The following is a 6,000-nucleotide window of genomic DNA, read 5'->3' as shown; positions in this document are numbered from 1 at the left end:
GAGTGGGTATGAGGGGTGATGTGATAGAGTAGTGTTGGCAGTGCAGAAGGAGATGTGGGGTGGGGGCGGTGATGTGGCAGATGGAGTGTAGGGGAATGAGTAAGTGTACTCACTTTGGCTGACCTACTTAGGTCATTGGAGCGCCTCCTGCACTGTATGCAGGTGGGCGATATGTTGGTGGTGCAGGTGACCTCCTCTGCCACCTTGAGCCAGGCCTTCCTGGTGGCAGAGGCAGGCCGCTTCCTCCCGCCGGCTGTGGGGGAAGATCTCTGTCATCCCCCTCCTCACCCCATCTAATAATACCTGGAGTGAGGCATCATTAAACTGGGAGCAGCCTCCCCCCTGGGCTGCTCCATGCTGTAATTTTTGCTATTTGTTGCAGCATCTGTCAGTGGAGGACTGCCCCTTTAAATAGAGCTCCTCCGGCTGACAGAACTTACTGCGCACGCGCAGTCCGCCCAACGCGCAGATCAGCAGTGGGGAACCCGGAAGACCAGGTAAGTGCATTAAATTAGACTGCGATCGCGCAGGGGGCAGACTGATTTCGCCGGGCGCGTTACCCACGTGCCCAATAGCCCCCCCGCCGCAAACCCGCAGCCCTGGTAACATCGAGCCCATGATGTAAACATCATTAGCACACTGACTACAGCCAGTCCTCAAAGCAGCGTTATCACCCAAATGCTTTTAAAAAGCAGTGGAATTAGCTGAGGGGTAGCCCTGAAACACCACCTCACTCCAGTGGTGTCAGCGTGTCTCTATTGGTAGCACTTTTGCCTTCGGGTGACAAGTTTGTGGGATCAAACTCCACAACAGTTGAATGTAATCTAGGCTGACACTCCATTGCAATACTGAGGGAGTGCCACATTGTCAGAGAAGCTGTGCTTAGAATGCAACATTCCACCTGCCTGTTCAGACTGACATTGAAGAACCTATAGAACTATTTGAAGATCAGGAAGTTCTTTCATTAAAAAAAGATTAACCGGTTCATTTTTTGCATTGCTGTTTATAGGTCATTGCTGGTGCAGAATGACATTTGCTTATACAAGAGTCACTGCACTCCAATGGCAATTCACTGAGTAGAAGGGTTTGAGATGCTTTGCCGATGTATTAACGTGCTATATAATGCAAGTATCTTAGATTTCTCCCCTCTTCATGAGGAACACGCATAACCAACAATAGCCAGCCACTCAAACTGACTGCCATTTGCACAGTAAATCACATTCAAGGCACAAAAAAATTACACAGACAACTGTATAATCAATGAGCTATTGAATAGTATGGCACAGTGCGGTGCTGACAATCCATAACACATCAATACCATCACCCTGGAAACTCATGTGAATTTCTGTGAGGTGGGTATGTTTCAGTTTGCTTTCCATTGGATTTTCTGGGCTCCCACAAATCAGTGAAATCATTAACTACAATAATTTCATGTAAAATGCCACTCACATAACACGGTTACATAGATGGTTTTCCAAAACAGAAGACAAAAGTACTGCCAGGCAATGTAAGAATCCAAAAGTCCATCCACATAACTTACCAGAGCTATCTTATAATTTGGATGGCTCATATTGGCAGGTCAGTTTATTTCCATTCAGGATAAAACATTGGTTGGAGGTGAAATGATTCTGGGGACAATAGTGTAAAACACCCAATAACGATAAAGAACAATGTAAAATGTTCTGCCTATTCACTATTGTTCATTTTGCACTACTGCTCAAAACCAATTTCACCCCCCAGGTTTGTTAGCTAACATTTTATGTGCTTCTTATCTGAAGCAGCCATAGCAGCTATTTGAATCCTAAATAAAAAAAAACATTTTTAGCGTTTTCTTTGGGTTCTCAAGATCAACAATGGCTGTATGTTACAGACTACAAGAGCAATAACTGATTGAGCAGTGAGAACCCCAGCATTGCCATGTAGCTTATTGGATACATCGCAACCTTAGAGAATAATGTTTTTGGTTCTACTGATTGAGCAGATGCAATTGAATACAACATAAACTCACTCACCTGCTGTCCCATTACCTCTCAAATAGATAATCCAACTTGAGGAAAACTGAACTTGTTGATTTCCAAGAATATCCAGACATTTAAGAAGTACCGACTCTCTTGCCTGAATCTATTATCATATGGGGCAAGCTACTTCCTGGCCTATACAATGTAAAACATGCAGTGTTACTGAAGCCAAACCAGCCTCACTTAAGGTTTGGCTGTCACAGGTGAAACTAATTTCATTAGGTAGTCTTATACTACTTAAGCTTCATACCAGCTCCCAATCAGTTAGGGTGAAGCACACTTTAATTTTAAAGTTTTAAACGTTTCAGATGATCTGCTGGGTAGTACAGCAGCAAGATCTGATTACTCAGTTGGTTGAGTGCCAAAAAGCTTTATGTTCGAGTCCCAGCAGGATTGATTCAAGCTTTCTTCTTTCTGAGTTGGATAAAACGAGTGTAAATGTTAAAGCATGAGGAGAAAACAAGGGACTGCAGAGATTGAGCAGTGACCAGCACACTGTTGCAAGATCTCCTGGCTGTTTTGCAATGTTAACAGAATGCTATGCGATGTTCATTAGGCATTTCACCACTAATAGAGCCTGACATCCTTGGATAATCTCTCTCACAGTGTTCTAACATTAATTAGGGGTTGATTTTAACTTGGGGCAGGAATTGAGAGTGCAGGGGCCGAAGCGGGTGGCCAACTGGCGTTTCCTGGAGCACGAGGCCCAGGAGATCTTAACTGCTGGGCCTCACTTACATGCCCTGACAATGGCTCCCACCTGAAGCCAGTGGGAATGACATCACCACCGCCAGGCAGGAGTCAAAATTCGTGGGGGGGAGGAGGGGGTGTCAGGCCATTGCCGAGAACACATGGAAGCGGTCTCCAACAAGATAATTAAGGATTTGGGTATGGTGTCGGTATGTCCGCGATCGGGAATAGGGGGGAAGCCTAAAATATCCTTGTGGGGACAGGAGGATCACTCTTGCTCCTCCTGACCCATAAAGAATCTTTACAAAAACAATTTAAATCACTTACCTGGGCCTCTTGTGCTCAGGATCTTTGGCAACTTTTACTGGTGTGTTGGAAACTGTCCGAGTCTTAGTCGGATCTGCCGTTAAAATGGCCTGCGCAATGACTTTGCCATTTAAATTAGGCCCCTGCTCCTCTTGGGCACATGGTCTTCTCATGCCTGAATTTAGGCAAGTAAAATGGTGAGGGGCAGGATTGCATTGGGAACGTGGCATGAACACCCCTGCCACCTTAACACCCCCACCGTTCCCTCCAGATTGGGGGAGTGGGGTTAAAATCAGCCCTTATAAAGTTTCACAGGCATGGATACCAGTTAGCCATGCTGCGCACATGTGTTTACACACAAAGGCACACTACTGTGCTTCTTCGTCCAAGTCAGTACCACTGGCTCACACTGGTCTAAAAAAATACTAGTATGAAACACACAGTAGCAATATAAAAGCAGCATTACTTCAATATCATCCCTTCAAAGCAATCTAAAAGAAACCAAAAGGATGCTTTAGCATCAAATAATGGTGCAGCATTGCAAAGGTTATAAAGGAGCCAGATAGTAGAGTAAGCCATGTGGGGTGATTAGAGGGAAAAAGTGTTGGAATGACTCGGATGTCCCTTGATTCTCATATATAGTTGTCTCTAAAGCACATAACAATCTGTTTTAAACATCAACCATCTTTTCTAAAGCACATATCGCCACCTCATTCTCCCCCAGAGCAGCTGTATGACATCTGCTATTTTTCCACTGAACCCTCACTGGAGTTTTTATCCACCAATTAGGAAGAAGAACCTACAGTACCAGAATCTCTTTGGAGACCAAAACCGAGAAATGGCATAAAACTTTGATGTCTGAAATGTGCTTGTCTCCTTGCAGCACTGACAGCAAAATTAAATGATGGCAATCATCTATCACAGAGACTGGTGGGTTGGGTGACTAATTGGCCTATTTTTTTGTCCTGTCAGAATCCTCTCAAGCAATTTTCTTCAATTATAACCGCAAATCAGCACACCAGTTCTCCTTCCCAGGCTTCAGCTGATTCTAGGACAACAAAGTGCCCCAAACTAATTTGGACAGCTTCACAGAAAACATTTCCTACAGGTACATAATTAGTGCACAATGCAGCTGTGCTTGGAATAATATTAATCATCACTTACACAACCAGGACTATACCAGATTACTACTAATCTTAAAATTATACACATTTGCAGAAAACCAATAAAAGTAGTGCATTAATGATAGGTTTTTCTAATTGAATAGCTCTGAACAATTATTCAATGTTCTTTTTCTGATGAGCTAAATTACCTGCAATCAGATAGAATGACGTTACTTGACCATGTACTCGACTAAACTTAACATAAGTGTGCAGTGGGATAGTAGAATACATTATTTGTCTTTAATTATAGGCCTCAATTATACTGCATTGAATTGCCAATTAGAGACTGGTAACTGTAGAGTATAAAAGCACAGGCAATAACACACATGGTGGACTGTAGGCTGTACCTTACTGTCCACCAGGAGAGAGCACATGTGCTAACATACAAATGCAAACCTGTACTTAACATGGCTGGGCATGTCTATTTTCTCATGGTATTAAATGACTCTGTAATAGGCATACAAAGTGCCCAGGAGATCCTGTGAGTGCTTTTTAAACCCCACTACACACCACACTGGAGTTGGACACCCCAAAGCCAAATGGTGTGAGAGAGGCTCTTGGAGGAAGTCTCACATCACTTGGCTTTATTGCATGGTAGAGTCAGATTGGGTCTATTTTAATGGACCAATAGGGGCAGAGTCAGATTGGGACCTTATCATAACTTGAGTTATGCTTCACTTTCCCATTGATGCATCAGTGTAAAAATGACAGTATAATTACAGCCATAGCAAATGGAATGGGATGCCTTGGTTCATTTCCTGTATTTGAAGAACCAAGGGAAAGGAGTGTCCCCCCACAGTTATTTTAGACACCATAATTGTCAGGAGGGCAAGGATAAAATGGAAAATTCTGCCATGCTTTAGCAGCTTGATCAATGATAAATTTATTTTATTTCTTTTTAGTCAAAGCACAGTATTAAAAAGTTAAAAACCAATCTAAAAAGTGCCATCAGAATCTGTCATGGACACCACTAGGTCCCGCAAGGATGTGTCAGTGTCCAGGGGTGGTGGGTAGACTGTTCTTTTTAAACAATGGCCTCCCTTTTAACTCCCCCTGCCCGGCAGAAACTAAGCAGGGAGACAGTTAAAATGCAGCAGGGGACTCACCCACTCCTTTCCCACCTCGATCTAACCGATTGCAATTTTAAACTGCAGGCAGCATGGACACCCACCTCAAGTCGGCGGGGTCCTCTTTAAATATGCAGGTTGGACTCTGATTATGTCATCGGGGCCCGATCTGTGATTTCAACCTGAGGCCTGGGGGAGGAGCAGTGGTGACTTCCGCCCCGCCGCCGATCGCGTGGACCCCCCGCTCCCCCGTTCCCCATCCCCCATCACCATTGACTGCGGACAGCCGTTCCTTCAGGCCCCCTTCGCTAAGGCTGAAAAATGTGATTAAGTGAGACAGAGGGGGAGGGTGAGAGATAGGTCGAGAAGTCAGTGTGTGCGGGGGACGTGGGCGAGCAACAAACTCACATGACGAGGACCAAAGAGATTTTGACCCTCAGACCTTTATTATTAAAAATCTGGCAAGATAAATTGAGATGATAGTCTTTGCTAGACACAAAATTTGACTTACACTATGACTACCCATATTTTGCTTTGAAATTATACAGTAATTAACTCAAATTTGCATTTTTTTTCTAAAACCGAGACACTGGAAAGTTGCCAGGCAGAACCATGCTTGCAAATATGTATAATAATGTGTTTTTCTTTCATAATTAAACCAGAAATATGATGAGCAAATATTATGAATATTCATACTATTTTAACTAGCAGATCAAATAATATTGGTTTATTTAAATAAACACTTAAATCATTCAT

This window comes from Heptranchias perlo, chromosome 15 (genome assembly GCF_035084215.1).
Source record: "Heptranchias perlo isolate sHepPer1 chromosome 15, sHepPer1.hap1, whole genome shotgun sequence".
Taxonomy (NCBI): Eukaryota; Metazoa; Chordata; class Chondrichthyes; order Hexanchiformes; family Hexanchidae; genus Heptranchias; species Heptranchias perlo.
This window is presented reverse-complemented; position numbering follows the sequence as displayed.